Source organism: Homalodisca vitripennis, chromosome X (genome assembly GCF_021130785.1).
Source record: "Homalodisca vitripennis isolate AUS2020 chromosome X, UT_GWSS_2.1, whole genome shotgun sequence".
NCBI classification, from domain to species: Eukaryota; Metazoa; Arthropoda; class Insecta; order Hemiptera; family Cicadellidae; genus Homalodisca; species Homalodisca vitripennis.
Window position 1 is genome coordinate 37,020,120 of NC_060215.1, and position 20,964 is coordinate 37,041,083.

The window sequence follows — 20,964 nt, forward strand, 5'->3', positions numbered from 1 at the left end:
TAATTTAATAAATGTATATATGTTCGTACATTTGGCTGTCACTGGTGCCCTATGGATACTTAAGAATAGACAATTTTACCCTTTGGCCCTTTTCCATTATTTTTATCCATTGAAATCTACTTCTAAATTATAACTGGAACAACCTCAGAGGATTACCACAAATCCCATAAAGGTCAACATTTTTTTAAGAATGTCTCTATCCTCAGTGTCAAAGGCTTTTGGCACTGTAAAAAATATTGCAGCTTTAGTTATCTTTCTAGAAAAACTGATCCGGTATATTAGATCAGTGAAGTGAAGCATAGTGTCAATCGTTGATAAGCTCTTGTGAAACCAAATTGCTATATACTAGTTATTTTATTTTAACTAGTAAAGAAAAAAGCCTGTTTATCTTTCAAGTAGATTAAAAATAATTGGTAATAAAGAGATTGAACAATCATTTTCTGCAGTCAAAGTGCAAGATTTCTTTTTACAGGTGTTATTATTGAGTATTTTAGAAGCTCAGGTAAAAACATTGAGAGACAGACAGAGGTTGTAATTAAAGATATAAATCTAAGGAGGAGCAATACCATTTGAAATGTGTTTGACCAAGAACATAGGTAGGCCTACCTAGTCCCATCCATCAATAATCTTGTTTTAACTTTTAATTCATTTGAAACAGTAAGTGACTGAAAAAATTATTTTAACATATTTACAGTAGTATGCTTCTTTTGAGAACTATTTGGCACTAGCAAGCTTGGATTCGAGGGTTTAAGATATTTCATTTTGCAAGATTTCTAAGCTGGTATTTACTAATTCTACAGCTTTATTTTCTGAGAATTCATTTATTTTTTCCCACATTACTTTCCATAACACTTTAGGCGTATTACTTCAATTACTTAGTTCGTCAATAGTGTTTTGTAATTTTGCATCTTATGGAATTGTTATAAAGAAATTTTAAATTTTTGTAGTGTATATTTTGTGTGCAAGATCCTTTTTTATTACTTATTTTTATTATTTTATATCATGTATTTTTTTTTAATTGTTTGTTTATAAGTATTGGTTGTTTTGGGGAAGCAAAATTAAAGTGTTCTCAACAGAATTTCAAGGAAATTGTTCAACCTCAGGGAGTATAATGCAGACCATATTTTATTTTAATCAATAACTTTTTCAGTGTGTTCATTATTCAAGCTTATCTTTACCTGGTATTTGTTGTTTGAATGAAGTCCTTTTTCATGATGATGAATAATTGTAGGTCATCAAATTTGATAAGATGCTTTGTTTTATATTGAATCTCCATAAATTATTGAAAAGCTTTCTTTACTTCAGTATGAGTTGTATCTGATTCTTACGAATCATAATGTTTTGGTACCGTACTGTAACTATTAGAACAGGTTTCCCTTAACAAGGATAAACCTAGACAGGGACCTGTAGCTATAGGTCTTCCTTACTAATCTGTCTAAAGAACTGAACAGAGATGACAGAATCAGGACATTATATAAAGACTAATATTTATTCTTTCGATTTCAAGTGCCGGTAGTCTGAAATTTCAAACACCATAAGTTGTCTTATGCATGTAAAAAACGGGAATGTATTTTATTATACTAAAGGGATAAGACACAAGAAAATTGTAAAATTTCATCCTCCATGACTATTAATATCACCTAGAGCCTTAGAAAATAACAATATATTCATAAGTTTACATAATGAAGAAAACCATGCGCAGTTATAATAAACCTGTTACTTAAAAAACTTACAATTTGCCATGCTATATCAAACTTAAAGACAATTTTTAGTTACTAACTTATGTGATATAGGAATCAGTTCCTTATTAGTTTGCCTTACTTAGGTAACGAAATTGAAAATTTCATAAACAAAATGTTGACTCCCACACTCTAGAGAATTACTAGTATATTGTCTTGAGACCTGGTAGTTTTTGTTTATAGAAACAGACATAGTTCTTGCCCATGCCACACCTCGCCTTCACTAGCTAAGGTCAAACATACAGCTATACATGTACTGTACTTAAAAAAAAACTTCTATAAAGATGACTAAATGGGAAACTTCTGGGGCACTTCATACGGAATGTATCACTGTTAATTAGGCCTATAATGAATAAAATAATTAGAAACAGCTATTTTGGATTAAGTTTCACTATTTACACTATACACGAAGGTTGTTCAGAAAATCTTTATCTTGAAAAACATGGAAGTAGTAGATGGAACCATATGATCATTATATTCACACATACAACAGGTCATTCTGTGTAAAGCCCAGAAAGGGGAAGTCTATGTTGTTTATCGTATGTTTATAATTTAGTCAATTAAAATGAATACAACAACTGAATCTAGAGTTTGTTTGGTTACAAGTTTTTACTGGCAAAAACTTAATATTTTAGTATTTATCTTTTATCACTCACAAGCACTTGTTTTAAAATTAATATAATATGTTTCTTTTTGAGCATTTAGAATTTTAAATTAGGTCAAATAAATGGCAGAAACAAAAAGAAAACCCAAGAATTAATATTTAATAATGAAAAATGTAATACTCTTGGTCACCAATAACTAGGACATTTATGCCCGTTCTTAGATTGAATAATCTCTCAATATTTTAACACAACCTACAAAAAAAGCCTGTGACATTCCCCATTTAAATGTTATGAATGCTATCAATCATGAACAGATCATGTAAATTTCAATAGAATTTTGAGTTTAACTCCAGTTCACCTTCTTCTATTACAGCGTCTGGTATTTTGCTGTAATAAAAGGAAGGTGAACTGGAGCTAAACTCAAAATTCTATTGAATCAACTCTTCCTACCATAACTACATTATGTAAATTTCCTCAAATTAGGCTATGGGACGAATGTGCTATTACACCTGCTCATGACTCACGCACTTGCGGTACCTGATTCAAGGACTCATATGCATAATCTGGACAAGCATTAGAAACACAGTGGGAAACCAAAAAATTTTACTTATTATGCTATGAACTACACCCTTTCTTTATCTTGAATATCATTGCTTATCATATTGAATATCAAAACCAATATTAAATATATATTATAAATGAGAAATGTATTGTCTTATAATTGAGAAATTTGTGATAGGCCTAACTAGAGATATAAACACAAGAAACAAGAGATATAGGTGTTTTTCTTATTACCTATTAATTTGCATATTTTAACTCTCTCTGACACATAAGTTAGTAATTGACTGGTGAGAGCCACACTACATGCATATAAAATCCTTCCATAGTAATTTTATAATGGTATAGTATTATTTATGATTAACCTATAGGTCTTAGCTACTAACAAAATTAAACTTTTTATTCCAGTACCAGGTCGAGAGGATTTTGGAAATGCGGTTAATTTTTATGCAAATTAAGTAACAAATGTCTTATTGGTTTAGTGTGATTTTTCTGAAATATAAAACAGAATTATTAACAGAGTGTCAGACCTGTGGAATAATTAATAACTCCCCCAGTTAACTAACCCAGTTAATTATTAAACCATTATTGAAAATCTCTGTGATGAAGTCTTGTATTACCAATAAATATGTTGATTTTTAAAATACAGTAAACCTGTGCTGCACTTAAACCTATTAGATCTTCGCACAGCATCCATAGTGACAGGATATTCAGAATTGGTTCAGATGGGAGCTTGGGACCACTTCTTGCCGAAACTCCATTGTAAAGTAACCAAGAGGAGTGGGTGCTATCTCAGTCATGCGACTTTGGAAGAAAAATAATCTTTCTCTGCTTCAGCCTTTATCAGTCACAGCGGGTTTGGAGTGTTCTCACTCACATTTCAAAGCCTTTCAAAAATCTTTAACACTCTGGGGACACCAACCACTTCAACAATCATATTCAGCAGTAGCCAAAACTAGACCTAAGTTATTCCTGCACTGCAATATATCTACATTTGTGTAGTAACGTTTTACTCCTGGATATAAATTGGATTGTCCAAATGTAAATGACAATACGGTACCAGTAAGATTAAACGCCGGGGCGGCAAATCACGAATTTGACGTTACCAACGTATTCTGCTCACCCTCCTGAACAAAAAATATATATAGTACTAGGGGGTGCAAATGACAAATAACATGATTTTAGGGGTATATTGATAAGTGGTAAAGTTTCTAATGTTTTAATGTTCAGTTTGTGTGCTGTGTCTGGATAATCTGTTTACTTGAATATTATCTGCGGCCAAGACTGATAGCAGCCTGATAGCATACCTGTTATCTGAGTTGTCCGGGGCATAGGTCAGTTCTACACAAGATATCGTGTTCAGTAGGTCGGATTGAGTGAGTGAGTTTACAATGATGAATCAACCATCCACTAGTTCAACCAACCCTAGTGAATTGTGTGTGTCGGAGTGTTTCGTAGGGCACGTAAAGAGCTTACGTTTTAACCGAAACGAAATTATCTCTTTTTTAATAGAACAGGGCATTTTTAAAAATGAGTGTATTTGTTCGTCGTGCGGTCGAGTGGTGTTTTTTAAACCGGGAGACTGTGTCGTTTCGTTGTGATAGACCACTTTTTTGTTGCTGCTGTTTAGCTATATCCGCCAACACACTAATGGTAAGTGTTCTCTGTTAATATCCATCTATATATTTGAGTTTTTCATGATTTATTTAGTTTTTAAACTTTACATAATTGCCTTTGCATTACATTTCAATTTTTATATTATTGATCAGCCCCCTCTAGAATTTTATATTTTACTGATAGGTACTATCTCGAGGGATGTTTTTTTCTTTGATTGACATCAGCGCGGGGCAGCACCGAAGGTGCTGCCGAAGCCCGCGCTGATGGCCGGAGGCACTCGTAATTAATTTTTTTCTCGAAATTAAGAAAAACATTATTAATTTTGATCAAAATTCTGCTCATTTCTGTAATTTCTCATTTACGTTTGCAAAGATGGCGGCGCAACCGATGACGTCATCACGAGGTTCAATCATTGGCCACAAAAGGTCACGTGACGCTAGACGTGGATGTAGAACATGGAGATATTACTGGAAAGTTATTTAATTTTTTATTTTCTAGAACTTCGTTATTTCTCATTTCCACCCCATCAAACCTTATACTTTTTTTTAGATAGGACGATTCCAATAAGTTAAGAACGCAAAACTCGTATTTTTTCCGCCCCGGCGGTTAATATGATAATTACCGACAATACTGATTTTTCCTGTGCCCAGTCCAGGTTGTACTCGCAGGTATAGCTATAATCAGCCTGACATTAACCCTCAGGGGGATATATTTTACCTTTAATTGAAACTTGTGAATAAACATAGGCTGCGTCTTGTCTTGACCACTATTTCATTTACCAGTACCTGCTTCACCTAAACATCTAGTGTCTAGTGAGGTTTTTGTTATATACAGCTATTAAATATAATTTTAAAACATGATAGGCTAGGCTATATAGAAATAGAATAATTATCATTAAAACAGGTTGTAAAATATAATAGGCTACCTACTTATCAATCCTTTGATATTTAAGTGTCCTAAAAATCAAGTACACTCTTAATTTTAGAATAAGTGTATTATTAGTATTATAGACACAGACACTACTATCTTACCTAGAAGTTAAAGTTGTTAATCGAGAAGGTTCTTGAAAAGTAACGTTTAGGTTAGCACAAATTAAACCAACAACAGTCAACACTACAAATAATAATAGACATGCATGGCTACCAGAAACATATGTGAATTCTCTCGGTACCAAGGAGTAAAAAAAAACCATAGATGTGAATTTAAAAAAAAAGTATTCACTGATAATGATTTTACGGGTATTATTGATAGCGCATTGTTTTCGCCTACCCATAATAATAACTTTTTAAATTAAATTCTAATCATTTATATTATAAATGTTAGGACTGAATTATTATAATATACTTATGTTATAACTTTTTAACCTGTTGATTTGTTTGTAGATTTTATTATTCATAGCATGTAATTTTCTTAAATTATATTTAATTTAAAGAATATAGGTTTTTAAAGTGATACAATTTCTTTTAGCATGCCACTGTACTATAGATAGCCCATTCAATAAAGACCTAAAGACATCAAACATTAGAAAAGATTATCCTGAAAGTGAAGATGAATTTTATCCCACTGATAGACTAGAGAAACATTTTTACATCAAAATCCCCCTTATGCTTCCCTCCCTAACGCATCTTAAGCTTGAAACTTTAAGCCGTCACGGAGCAGCTAATATCTCCGTTTTAGAACGGATTAAGTTCGTTTGATTTTGTCGTTACTAATTGGCTATAATGTGATTCCACTTTACATTCACGTAAACCATACGGTTTAATATAGTTAAAGGGGTATGTCAGAAAATCTAAGTTATTTATAGAAAATTTTAGTTTTTGTTACACTTACATTTCTATGTCTTATATTGTAAAAGAAATGCTCAAGTAAAACTTTAACCTGTTTTTTTTTTTTTTTACAAATTCAGCTGTATACATAACTATCATGTACTTGTAATAGCGTTGATAACGGTGTGAAAGTGCAAGAATGTTTTGCGCTCTCGACACCGCGGCACCCGATGCGATGTATCCGCCGCACTACGTAATCCCTGTGAATGGGCTGTAAACTCACTAACTGTCAGGATATCATGGAAGCTAGTGTATTTAAGATCAAGCGTTGTGCGTGTAGTTACAAGAGTATAACCAAGAACAATTGTTCATGTTTCCGTAAAAAATACAAAAGTTTAATTTATAGGAAGCGAGCGTTTATTCAGTATATTTTATGAATGTAGACATAAACGTAAGTGCTCTGGATGGGTTGAATAGTTTCCATGCAATATGTGGAGTTTAATGTACGTTCCTAGTACAAGTATTGAGACACATACAGAGTTAAACAAATCATTAAATCAGAAACGTTTAATACATAAATTATTCATGTCCTGTTCTATAAAAATAGATCAATTCAAAATGGAATATCCAATGTTTGGTCAAGTGTTTAGCTAAACTGAAACCCCTTAGAGGTGATAGATCATTTTTCATGACCACCTCGCAGAGTTCCCTCACAATTATGTGCTTGCTAGTTTACATATATATCCTTGATGGAATAGAGTCATGACTAAGATAACTTAATTGTGTGCGGTCGCATGCATATTAGACGTACCATTTATGTCTGGACCCGAGCAATCCATCAAAAATATGTTAAACTCTTAGTTTCAAGAAGAATAAAGAAATAAATCCGTGCCTGTATTGTGAACCTCAATCATCCATTGATTATAAAAGTTTCTGAAATTGTAGCATTAGCGCAAAGCAAACGCTCATGTATCAAACGTTAATCTGAGGCTAAGTGTATTTCACCTCCTCGTTTGTTTCATGCACTCTGTAGTAAGGATTATCAGCATAAGTGGTTTAGAATTATAGTCTATTGTGTACAGGCCATCTACTGTCAGACACGTGTGGCATGTAAGATACGCATATGTAAGGTATGTCCTTACGTATATTTCAATTGTTTGTGATAAAGGGCATTATCCCTAAGTAAAACCCTCCATACGGAGGAAATTGGAATTTACATGTAAACACAACAATTCTTTCTTATTTTTATGCAGTCGTACATTTATACTGCCAAAGTTTGCTCAATTGCATTTTCAACAGAAGATGAAATTTGGTCAAAGTTAAGTGATAAGAATTAATACACTGTAGTAGGAAGGGGTTATCTACAGTCAGAAGAAAGGGTAAACATTGGTAAGGAAGTTGGAGTGATATGTGTACCGAAAAAAATGATGATGAAATGCGAATGATGAAATATGTATGGAGTTTTCTACACATATATGTGGAATGACAGACAGGACTTTTTCAGAATGGATCTATTGAACTAATTCCCTTCTTCCTTAAAGTAAAAGAAGCAGTTGGAAAATTTTTCTGGAAATAGTGATTTAGTACAACGAGCAACCTGTTGACGTACAAGAGCCAAGGAAAATATTTGTGTGATGTACATAAGTTTACCACATGGTTACAAAATTACAATCGCTTTACCAAATTATCTGGAGCACTAGTTTTGTTGGAATTAGAGTTTGTGTGAGCGATTCAGTAAACGCCGGGAGAAGATGATGATTTAGATATCGTAGTGACAGTTGTAACTGAATTTAATACTAAGCCTGCAGTTCTATAGAGGCAAGTAAATATTAAACTGGCCTATTTATTACGTTTTCTCCAGAATGGGCAAGTATAAATGTTTGCAAATTGAAAGGTGGATAGGTCCATATACAGTATATGTGTGTTTGTGTGTGTGTGTGTGTGTGTGTGTGTGTGTGTGTGCGTGCGTGCGTGCGTGCGTGCGTGCGTGCGTGCGTGCGTGCGTGCGTGCGTGCGTGCGTGCGTGTGTGCGTGCGTGTGTGTGTGTGTGTGTGTGTGTGTGTGTGTGTGTGTGTGTGTGTGTGTGTGTGTGTGTGTGTGTGTGTGTGTGTGTGTGTGTGTGTGTGTGTGTGTGTGTGTGTGTGGTGTGTGTGTGTGTGTGTGTGTGTGTGTGTGTGTGTGTGTGTGTGTGTGTGTGTGTGTGTGTGTGTGTGGTGTGTGTGTGTGTGTGTGTGTGTGTGTGTGTGTGTGTGTGTGTGTGTGAAGAATGAAAACGATGATTACCTCCCGACAACACAACTTAAAGGGTTTTACAAAACTTACGACTAAATACAATAAAAAAGGTTATTGATGCACGGTAGGTTGTAAGCAAACGTAAACCGTGGTGGCGAGAGCAAGAGAACTAAATCCACACACCTCGATAAAGAGATCGGGCTAACTATCCATTACAAAACTCAGCATGAGAGAGAAGCCCAAACGATAATGCCGGTCGGCCGAATATACATCCCAGGAGACTGTATTCGCTAAAATACAATCCAAAAGAGATCCGGACCATTGCCCGTACAAAACATCGCGTGATCTCAGACCAATCAGAGTCAAGGGAAGAAATCAAATGATCTCTACAAGCAGCTGTCTGCGCGTAAACAGTTAATTTAGTTCTTTGGAGTTATATAAAAAGTACATGTCAACATGGTACGCAAATTAATGTTTTAGTACAAATTATATTACAAACAATGTAATAATTAATGTACAAGAAGTCAAATGTATACATTTGTAGATAACTTTCTAATATGCCCTATGAGCATTTTAGAATGCTCAGCCGTGACTATAATGTCGTAATAAATATATTTTGAGTACCAGCTAATACTCTCACCCATCAAAACACGGTGACTTAAATCAATCCAAAATCACCTATTGTGGATCCTGTTTGGTCTCATGATCAGAATAAAACACGTTTATGAACAAATATGTTATAGTTTATTTTTTTCAAATAATTTGCAGTAACAACCAAGTGTCGCCTCGTGCCAAGATTAAATCCCAGAAATTTTATAAGGTTGTTGACCAAGTAGAATATTTATTAGGTACAAAATAGTGTTGCTATGCTTTATTTCCCTTTAAGACTAATTCATCTGCAGTATAATCAGTTTTGCACAAGATTTTAATTTATTTATGATAACGATCTGCTGTTCACCTGACTAATTCTAAATGTGAGCGGCTGGACTTATGATAGTTTCCTCAAAAACGCTAGAGCTGTAGTAATTTATTTTAAATTTTTTACATTGCAAACAACATAACTGAATGAAACATGTAAGAGACAGGAAAATAAATAAATTATATGGAACCAAAAACTTGAATCTCAGTTTAAAACACTACTACACACCGGAGAGGTGGATGAGGTACCACACCCATACAACCTCTTAATTTCTGGTAATTATTTTATTACACGTATCGAGGTTCACTACCTCAGAGAACTCTCCTAAGCAGCCTAAATATTAGGCTCATCTAGAAATTTGCACTATGAAATTACCAAATCCCATGCCAAGTTGATCATACATAACAAGAAGTATATTGGAATTTTACATTGCACGGTATTTCTGAATCAGAGCCAGCATCAGTGACTAGTTATCACTACACTTGGCACTTTCGTAGAATGAATACCATTCAGCGCAATATTCCAATTATGGAAAATGTCTTCAGTTTCGAACCGCTGCTTCAGAGCCACAATTGTCCACCAAGCAGTGTCAAGACGCTGGTATGACTACTTGTGAGTTCGGTTGCAACTCTGTATCGCATGAGTGGAAGTCTATACAACATGGCAAAGGGCTCAGCACTGGATATTCTAATGTAACTTTCTTACTATTGATTACTGTATAATAATACTTTTATGATTTTCCCTCTTGGCGAAACTAGACTTTTTGTATTTTTGTCCCACATAAAGAGCATTTCTCTCTCCATTCGCCTAACTATGAGGATAGTAGTAAAACACTCTTCGTGTGTAGCAAGAGGTATAGACATCCTTAAGACAAAAATTTATTGAAAGAAAACACAAATATCTGTCAACATACAAAACACAAACCAAAACTCTGTCAAAGATGGAGTTACATACGCTTTGCTTGACAAAGCTTGTGCTCGGACAAAGATAGGCTGAATGAAGAAATTTGAAACGTTGATTTAGATCTTATGCCAACTGGATGCCCTCAATACATGAGCGTAATTGAAATAACAGGAAACACCCAGTCAGAAAACAAAGATAAAGAAAAATTTGCGTTCATGACAATCCCTTAAGTGCCGGTATTTTTCGAGAAAATTAGAAGAACAGACAGAAAATACATTAAAACCACTTTTAGAAACCAAAACACTCTTAGACAGTTTCAAAAAATCATAACCAAAAAAATAACATGCAGAATTAAAATAATTGTGTTTAAAGTATAACACGTTCTTTTGGTTTGGAATACATAGATGAGACGGCCGCTTTTAAGCTTCTAATCATTGCCATCCTGTCCCTATTTTGCTTTACGTGCTAGTTTGTTTTAAGCTGTTATGAATGGTTAACCTTAAGGTTTTTGATGCCTGAGGTAAAGGCTATAACCCAATTCTTGAAACGTAGTGTTCTAATTTTTGTATCATATAACGATGGCAAATGTCCGAAAACACGATATCCTTTCAAATTATCCATAATGAATAACAGAATTTAAACAAATCACACACAAAATAACACAACATGATAACATCACAAATAAAATAATACGATTTTTTTATATAAGGGGCAAAAAACGCTGCAGTTATCATCGCCCTCAAGCAAGAATTGACACCTGCTCGTATTTGGTGGTGTCAAGTATGTAAAAGACTACATTGTATATAACAAAAGAAATTGGAATCACAAGTAGGTGGGTAAATAATTTATACTTAAAACTAGATAACAATAAATGTAACAAGGGAAAGACTGTAGAGAGGTTATAACCCATATAAAGGCTAAAAAGATAAATAGAACATAAATAAGAACAAGGTACATTACATTAATTAAATAAACTATAAAAACTTAACACATTTTATTGCCACCAAGGTAGCTGTAAAGGGGCTAATTTGGCAGCTGTAATAATAAATAAAAATTAAATAATAAAATTAATAAATATTAACAACAATGGATAATCAGTATAAATAAACTTAACACAATACCATATTTTATTAATCAGCGACGTTGTATTTAGAAAACATAGTAGTCTTTGAGTTGCCGTCTCGTCATCACAGAGAATATCGTTCAACGAAGCCGGCAGATTCGAGTTGCGCCTATGTACCGAGTAGCGAGGGCAGTCAACAAGCACATGTTTGACAGTAATGACAGTGTCACATGTGTCGCAGACCGGAGGATCATTTCTACTCATGAGGAAGCCATGTGTGAGAAGCGTGTGGCCTAGCCGCAGGCGACACAACACAACACGACGACTCGGGCGGTTCGCTGTCTCCCAGAGTCCAACGCAGTCTTTAATACGTCGCAACTTGTTGTTAACGACTGCCTCCCACTCCGTATTCCATTTGGCTTTCAGTTTGCCCTTCACCACCGGGATAATATCGGAAGAAACCATCCGTGCGGTGTAAGGCTGGAGTTCCAATGCTTCTTTAGCTCCTCTATCTGCCAGCTCGTTTCCGAATACTCCAATGTAACCAGGTACCCAGACAAGAAAGACAGCAACACCTTCGGACTGAAGGGAAGACAAAGAGTGCCATATTTCGCGGATGATAATGTGTTTTGAAAACATGTCACTGATGGCTTGTATACCACTAAGGGAGTCGCTGCAGATAGCCAATTTTTTTGTCATAGGAAACGTTATATTTAGGGCCTTTTTGATGGCTGTTAATTCGGCCGTGAAAATGGAAGAGTCGTTGGGGAGACGAAATCCGTATCGTCTTACCCCAGTGACGAAAGCACATCCAGTTCTACAACGTTCCTTTGACCCATCAGTATAGACAACATCGCAAGGTGCGAGGCTGCCTAGTACTTGACGGAATTCTTGTTGGTAGACTGTTTCTGGAGTGGAGACTTTTTTTAAACCTAGAAAGATTTAAAATAATTTTTGGCATTGAGACGCTCCAGGGTGGGATATCACATTGATGAACGACTTTAAACTCGTAATCGTTTAGGCCTATTTCATAAGCGTAGGATTTGGCCCTAACGCCTAAGGGTGAAGGATGATTTGGTCTCGCTAGGAAAGAATTATGGAGTGGGTTTCGTAGGACCGGTTCAAATGCAGGGTTGTCTGGCTTCCCTGAAAGAGCGTGAACATAGTTTAGGGACAGTTGTTGTCGTCTATGCGAAAGAGGGGGTTCTCCCGTTTCTGCGAAAAGACTGTTAATAGGAGAAGAACGAAAAGCACCAGTGGCCAGTCTTAATGCAGAATTATGGATTGGGTGAAGCATTTTGAGAGCACTGGGTCTTGCGGACCCATATGCTTGACATCCATAATCTAGACAGGAACGGATAGTGGCTTTGTAAAATCTGAGCATACATGTCCTGTCAGCCCCCCATTTTGTTCCGCTTAAAGCTCTCAGTATGTTCAAGCGCTTCACGCATCGATCTTTTAGGTCTCTCAGGTGAGGCACCCAAGTTAGCCGTGAGATCCAGGAATCTGATATTGTCACAAGTAGAGATTCTCTGACCCAGCAAAGAGAGCGTTGGCTGCTCAGCAGTACGCATTCTGGAGAAAACGATGGCTTTTGTTTTAGGTGGCGAAAATGAAAAACCCGTAACTCCGCACCACTGCTCAAGCCTGTTGATGGTAAGCTGTAAAGCTCTCTCCCCCACCGCTAACTTCTTTGTAGAGATGTAAATAGAGAAATCATCTACAAACAAAGAACAGCGCACAGGAGGGGTAACGCAGGATGATATGTTATTGATTGCAATGGCAAACAGAGTGCAGCTTAGGACGCTACCTTGTGGAATACCATTTTCCAGCGTGAATGAATCGGAAATGGTTGTCCCAAGTTTGACCTGTATGGTTCTTTCCGATAGGAAGCCCTGTATGAAATAAACCATGTGGCCCCCTACACCCCAAGATATTAAAGCATTTAATATCCCCCTTCTCCAAGCCTTATCATAAGCCTTGGAAATGTCGAAGAATACAGCGATCAACTGTTTTCTTTCAATAAAGGAATTCAGGATTGCCGATTCCAAGGCAATTAGATGGTCACTTGTAGACCGGCCTTGTCGGAATCCGCACTGGGAAGGTGAAATAAGGTTATTTTTCTCCAGAAACCAAACAAGACGTCTGTTGACCATCCTTTCGAGTACTTTGCAGAGACTGCTAGTAAGCGAAATTGGTCTATAGCTTCCTGGAGAAGTTCTATCTTGGCCCAGTTTATGGAGAGCGATAATGTGTGAACGACGCCAAGAATTAGGGAATGTGTTTTCTAAATAGATTCTATTATATAAATTTAGAAGATCTTGTTTTCCATCCTCCGTCAGGTTCCGCAACATGGCATAATGTATGCTATCGGGACCTGGAGCAGAATTTGATGTCGCCTTTAGTGATGAATCGAGTTCATCAATGGTAAAGGGAAGGTTTAGAGGAGAGTTGTTATTAATATTTAAATTTAGAGGATGTCTTTCTGTATTTATTTTGAAATTTTGAAACTCCCTATTGTAAGATGACGTTTTTGAAATTTCCGCAAAATGTGAGCCGAGTAAATTGGAAACTGTCAAGGGATCAGTTACCACATCGGTACCATTTTTCAGAGCAATAAGAGAAGGTGGGGAGGTCTTACAGCAAACAGATCGAAGCTTCTTCCAAACATCAGATGCAGGAGTAGTTCGTTTTATTTGATCTGTGTAGTCCAGCCAGGATTGCCGCTGTCTCTGTCTAAAAAGCTGTCTTGCTTTTGCCCTTTCTCTTCTGTACCTACTTAAATTTTCTTCATTCGGTGATCTGTTGAACTGTCTTAAACATTTTCGACGTTCCTTTAGAGCCGCCGAACATTCTTCAGACCACCAAGAAACCTGGCGTTTGTTTGGTGAACCCAGGATTTTGGAATGCTCCGCTCTGCGGATGTTATAATATTAGATGTAAATAATACAGTGGCTGTATTTATGTCATTTAATTCGATATTAATAGTTTGAGAAACTATGTTCTTTTTGTACTCGTTCCAGTCAGCCCTCTTAATTTTCCACCTGGGACATTTGCCTGTCAAAGACGGAAAGGATTGAAAAGCCATGGCAATGGGCGCATGGTCACTCCCCGATAGGTCGGGAAGTACGGACCAATGCACTCGAGTTGCCACGACCGGACTGCAGATTGACAGGTCGATTGCCGACCATATGCCAGTCCTAGGGCACATGTAAGTGGCCGACTCGTCATTGAGAACGACCGCTGACACTTCATCCCACAATCCCGCAACCATGTAACCCCTCCGATCAGAATGGCTGGAACCCCAAGAGCGATGGTGTGCATTGAAATCACCAACCATCAAGAAAGGAGACGGGAGTTGGCTGTAGAGATCACGTAAATCATCAAGAGATAAATCAAAAGGGGAAGGTGGAATATATATGGAGCAGATGGTTAATTTAAAAGGAACGTCGACTGAAACTGCCACTGCCTGGAGGTTTGTGACGATGTTCAAGGCTCTAGCATTAACAGAAGAATCTGCTAGAATAGCCACACCTCCACAGGCAATTTGTTGGTGATGATCTAGGCGAAAGATGTCATAACCATTTTGTTTGAAATGAGTATGAGGAGACAATTTAGTCTCTTGTAGGCAAATAAATTTAGGTTTTCTTGACTTTATAAGTAATTTTAAGTCTTCAAAGTGGCTTCTAAAACCATTAATATTCCATTGTAACAGCATTTTATATTATATTATATATTTTATTTTGTGCTAGTTCATCGTTATTTTTTTCTTTGTTTAGATACAGGACGGAAGTTACCATGAACAGTTTGGAACTCTGTCTACATCTCCAAAGGGTCCTCAACCATATCGTCATCTAGTGATAATTGGGAGGATCTGGACGAGGATGGATTAGTCTTTTTCACTAGGAATTTGGATCTATTATCTGATTTTGTTTGTATGTTCTTTTTTAGTTTGTCGGCGAGTTTTCTTCTCTCTTTCAAAGATAAGGCAGGTTTCGTATTTTGTTGCACCTTATCTCTGAAAGTAGGAGTAACTGTTGGGCGAGCTTGAATATGTGTGTTGGACTTAGTATGGGGCGTGTGGACTGCTTGGGAAGGATTACTGGTGGATGCCAACGTATCTTTTCCGGTACCGGCTGCAAGCTGCTTAACCAAAGCGGCAACCTGCTCTGTTAGATTGAGTACCATACCCTCCAAAGCGGTACATGAGGGGCACTGTGCGGATTGGACTGGGGCTGAAGCAGCTTCGGAGTACGAGACTCCCTTTTTAGGGGTTGGAGCGATTCTTCTCCTATACTCTTTGCGGGCTTCGTTAAAGGAAAATTTGTTTAGAGTAACAATCTTCAAAACTTCCTTTTCCTCTAAGTAAACTCTGCATTCCTTCGAGGTGGCCGCGTGTTTGCCCTTACAGTTCACGCATCTGACGTCGTTCTTGCAACCTTCCTCTTGGTGGCCTTCATCGCCGCAACGGGAACATGTCTCAGGTCCCGAGCACGTCTTGGTAGAGTGCCCGAATCTCTGACAACGGAAACACCGCTGCGGATTTTTGAAGTAAGGCCGTACCGTCAAGGATAAGTATCCAGCCTTAATAGTTTTTGGGGGTTGGGGAAATGCAAAGGTCAGAATTAGACCGGGAGTAGGGACCTTTCTCCCATTCTCCGTCCGAAGCATCCTGACCACATCAGTTACCATTTCACACTGCAGCTCGTCCTTGATTTCTTCCTCAGTACACTCCATCAGGTCACGGCAGAAGACGATCCCCTTGGAGGTGTTCAGTGAGGAGTGCGGTTGAACGACGACTTCCACCTGATCGAAAAAACTCGTCATCTGAAGGAATTTTTTGGCTTGGATGTAGTTCGCAGCCTCCACCAAGATAGTTCCATTCCTTAATTTGCTCACAGCTTTAGGTTGACCGCCTGAGGAAACAAACGCTTTGTTAATAAGGAAAGGACTAACCTTCGTTAAAGTTTTGCCCTCATCCTTATGACTAACGATTAGATATAGTGGAGTTGGAACGTTCATATTTTCAGCTCTTACTTTTTCTTCCACTTTCCTTTGTTTGATATACGATTCATTTTCAGAATCCGACAACTGTCGCTTTTTCTCTGGATCATTAGGATCTCTTCCTCCGAATTCTTGCCCTAACGGTTGGGTGGTTTGGATATCCATAGATAAGGTCACCAGCGCATCGTGTTTAGTAGTGCGGGCCGATTCACCGGGAGCGGGCATGCCCTCGGGTGTCCCACAGACCGTAGCTTGGGGGACAACCCTACCTCAGTTCCCCGAGGCCCGGTTTCCATCGATTACCAAGTCGGGAATACGCGCACAACTTGGACTCGCACGTGGCAACAGGGGCTCCGACACCCTTGCCTACTGAACACTTCCTGACCAAGGACCGAAGTGGCTGGCTTCTGAACCAGTACATGACTTACGCCTCGGCAGAGACAAGCTCACATCAGCTCTCACCGACACCAGATAGGGCATCTAGTGCCGGCTTAAGCACTCCCAGCGAGCCAAGCACTGGAACGGTCAGAGGACGGTTACTTTTAAGACCCTGGATGGGGATTTGCTAGGAATTAGGGAATGGTTAGGTGGGAAGAGGCAGTTTAACGTCATACCCAGGACGGAATAATACGATTTATAATTGTTTTATAAAACCTAATAAGATGACAGACGTAGATAAAAAAAGTATATCTTACTGATAATAGGTTTTTGTAATTAATGTACTGTAAGGTCAAAATCATACCCAGCAGGGATCACTTTTGGCTGGTTTATACCTTCCAGTTGAACCCACCACTGGGCACAGCAAAAACCGATATGTCACTTCAATCTGGGCAACCTTATGTATGTCCAGGAGCGGCACATCACTAACCGCATATGTCGAGATTCTGGGGTTCATGGGCAATTCGATAGGTCTAGTCTACTGTGGGAGATGACTGTTGGAGTTGGTGGGGTTTGTTCCCTAACCTCAGAGGTTCTTGCTAACCTCACCAAGGGTATGCCACCCCCTGCCTATTTTGACTGGAGAGGCTGGTTTATATATTTGACTGGAATATAAGTTTAAGTATAAAAATGCAGATGTAGGTATGCGTGTCGTCTTAGAGTATGTATGTGATTTGTATGTTATAGCCTATGTATTTTTCTTTCCTTTTATTAATGTAGCACACCTTTGACCATTATATTTTGTTTTTTGTAAAGTGTATATAAATATTTCTATTTAGAGTTTAAGTATAGGGAGTCCATCAAGAAAATACAACAATAAAACCGATAAAAAATATTCATTTTAAATTCAAGGATGGGACCTCATTACAAGCTCTGCTTTGGAGGCCCTGTATCTTTTTTGAAGAAAGTTAAAGTTTATTTTATTAAATGCTATTATTGTTTATATTTGTTACAACATAATATGGTATACTTTAAATATGGTTTTGTGTTTTATCTTAAGGTCAGACTGAGCACGAGAAAGCCTTTGTTATATTCTATTCTTGTTTTTAACATCTTTGTTTTTGTATTTTGTTTACATTTAGAAGAAGATTTTCAAGAGGATTATGTTTAGTTTGACAGTCTAACAAGAAAAATATCAGATGTATATATTACTTTCTTTAAGAAATAAATTTCTTTCTTTCTTTCTTTCTGGTTCAGAGCTGGAACCCCCCTTCTTCCAGGGGGGCATGACTTTGAAATGTAGTGCCCTAATTCTTCCTCATGGATCTCGATAGGAGGAGGCCCCTACTCCCTAACCTTACCCATCCTGAATATCCTGTCACTCCGGAAGCAGTGCAAAGGTTCTTACAGGACTAAGTGCAATTTATAAGCTTCTTGTCCTAAGAGAACTAAAAATAGGTCAAAATCAAAATATTAACTAAGGTAGAATTAATTAAGTTGTCATCCTGGGCAAGGGCATTATTAGTGGAGGGCACGTAGATAGTAGCATGAATAAGATCTTGATAAAGAAAAAATCTGCTTCAGTACAGAATAGTTTCATAGAAAATTTATTTCATGTAACCGAAACAGAGATGCCTGTGGCACGTTAGATCTTCAGTATACTGGCAGAAGGAGGACATTGTATCCTCCACAGAAGGTGCTTTGAACTGAGGTGGAGGATTACCTGTAGCCAGTGGATGAGGCGAATAGTTCCAGAATCCACTGTGAAGGAGTTCCATACAGTGAGGCTGGGTGATCTCTTCGGAGCAAGAGCGATAAATAAAACGAATTAAAAGAGATCATATGAATTACACCCCTTGGTGATTAGGATACTGAGTCACCATGTGCAGACTCCGCGTCCAGTCACCTGCGTAGCATGGATGTTTCTCTATTATGGACAAAATATTAAATGGAATTATTATTAATAACTGTACATTTTGTATTCATGTCTTGCTTTTTATTTATCATAACTGATCCACAACAGTATTAAACACTGTCCCCTTAGGGTCAATGATGATTGATGAATGTCGAGCTGAGTCAAGTAGATCATCTCCAGTTGGCAAACATTGACTTTATCCTTGCTGGCTACGGAAGTCCTAATGGCTGATCCTAAGGGTCTGATGTTGAAGGCAGAGATGAGGTGGAGGACTCTGCCCATGCTGTTTGTGAGTCCGGAAGGTAAACGTCATACTCCCCTTGAAATCTGTCTTGAGTGAAAAGCAGGAAAGAAATTTATCCTCGCTCCCAGTTATCTAATACCCATGATTATGTTTGAAGACATATTTCATTTCAAATATATTCAGCATCATCTGGATGGCCTGAGGGGCCATCGTCGTTTATCAGGCAGGGGTTGAAGTTCATCCAAAATTTCAAAGGATTCCCAGCAATGAGTGAAGGGTGGATGGCATGACAATGATCTAGCACTTGTACCAAACACTTCAATAAACATACCACTTACATTTATTCACTCACAAACACTACAGAGTGTTGGGGTCCTCCTGCCTCCACGTTCAAACAGTTATTGCCTAAGCAGGTATGATGCGTTACACAGGCAATCGTTGCACTGGTCCATTTAATGTAATTTTAAATAACACATATGGGGGTAAGACGATCAATACTGTAAGCAGAGTGAAAAATATAAATAATATTTGAATAGGTGACAAAATTACCTACCGCTGGAGCCCTTGCCGGTAATTGTATGGAAGGCATCGTTTTCTCTGACTACCTCATTTCAGCAGCAATATATACTTGATATAACTGTTTGAGTCTCTCTACTATTTGAGTTCATAATAAGATTTGATCAGCATACTATAGCCCGGACGGTGGAATAACAACAAAAACATTGTTGATAAGACACACTTATCTTATTCGTGTAACCACAGTGCACTATCTAAATTTATTGAGGAAGTGTCATGGGCCTTGGATGGATCCCAGAGCGCAGTGGGTGTGTTTTGTGACCTGTCCAAGGCGTTTGACTGCGTTAATCATGATATACTCATTAAAAAGTTGAATGCTTATAAATTTTCTAAGAATTCAATATCTTGGATCAAATCCTATCTATCAAATCGTTATCAAAGGACAGTCATCAGTAGAAAATATGTTAAATCTAAATCACAGTGGGAGCAATTAAAAGTTGGGGTTCCACAAGGTTCAATTATGGGACCTCTTTTGTTTCTTTTGTACATAAATGATCTCCCTGCAAACATATCAAACAGTCTAACACTTTATGCAGATGATACAACTGCACTTGTTAGATCTAAGAATCATCTTGAATTGAAAGTTAAAATCAGTGAAACCATAACTGAATTAAAGGAATGGTTTGAAACAGATGGACTCAAACTAAACCAAGAAAAAACTAAATTGGTAAAATTTTGTACTCCTCATTCAATAAATCATCATTTTAATGATTTAGAATTTTCTATTAGTGGAAACACAAAATTTTTGTTTGGTGCTAGAACTGGATTTGCATTTGAATTGGACTAAGTGCATTGAAACTATTTTAAGAAGGTTAAACTCAGCATGCTTTTAAATGCTTATTTTGAGACATACCATAGATTTAAAAACACGTTTAATCATATATTATGCTTATTTTTATTCAATCCTTCAGTACGGAATTGAGTTCTGGGGGTTTTCAAAAGATATAGATAACATTTTTAAAATTCAGAAGAAATGTTTAAGAATAATGACATTTTCACCTTGGAAGGCTTCTTGTAGGCCTATCTTTAATGAACATAACATTTTAACTGTACCAAGCCTAATAATTTTCAAAACGTTATTAACAGTGAAGTCTAATTACGACAAACTTTTTAGTAAAAACCATAAACACAGTCATAATACTAGATATAAAACTAATTTTCAATATCCCAAACATCATCTGAAAGTGGTGGAAAAGACACCATCTTACATGGGGAAAAAATGTTTCAATAAATTACCTTTAAGGTTTAAGAAATTAATATATTCAGGCGCATTCCAAGATAACATTAAGGAGTTGTTACTTGAAAAAAAATATTATAATGTAAGTGAATTTTTAAATGACATTTTTTAAATTTTAAGTACTGTATTACTATTTGTTAATGTTGATTTTTGTGTTTTTAAGTAGGTTTACAAGTTGGCATATTTCTTTCCTGTGATAAGTTAATTA

At 37.1% G+C, this 20,964-nt stretch overlaps 1 protein-coding gene across 1 annotated transcript in view; it reads right to left on the reverse strand.

Moving 5' to 3' along the window:
* The window catches only part of LOC124368910 (poly(rC)-binding protein 3-like), a 293,457-nt gene extending 287,795 nt beyond the window's left edge, over positions 1 to 5,662 (reverse strand). The window contains exon 1 of the mRNA XM_046826443.1: positions 5,551 to 5,662. The gene's annotated coding sequence lies outside the window, so the exon portion shown is untranslated. The remainder of the gene's footprint in view (positions 1 to 5,550) is intronic.
* Between the last annotated feature and the right edge of the window lie 15,302 nt (positions 5,663 to 20,964).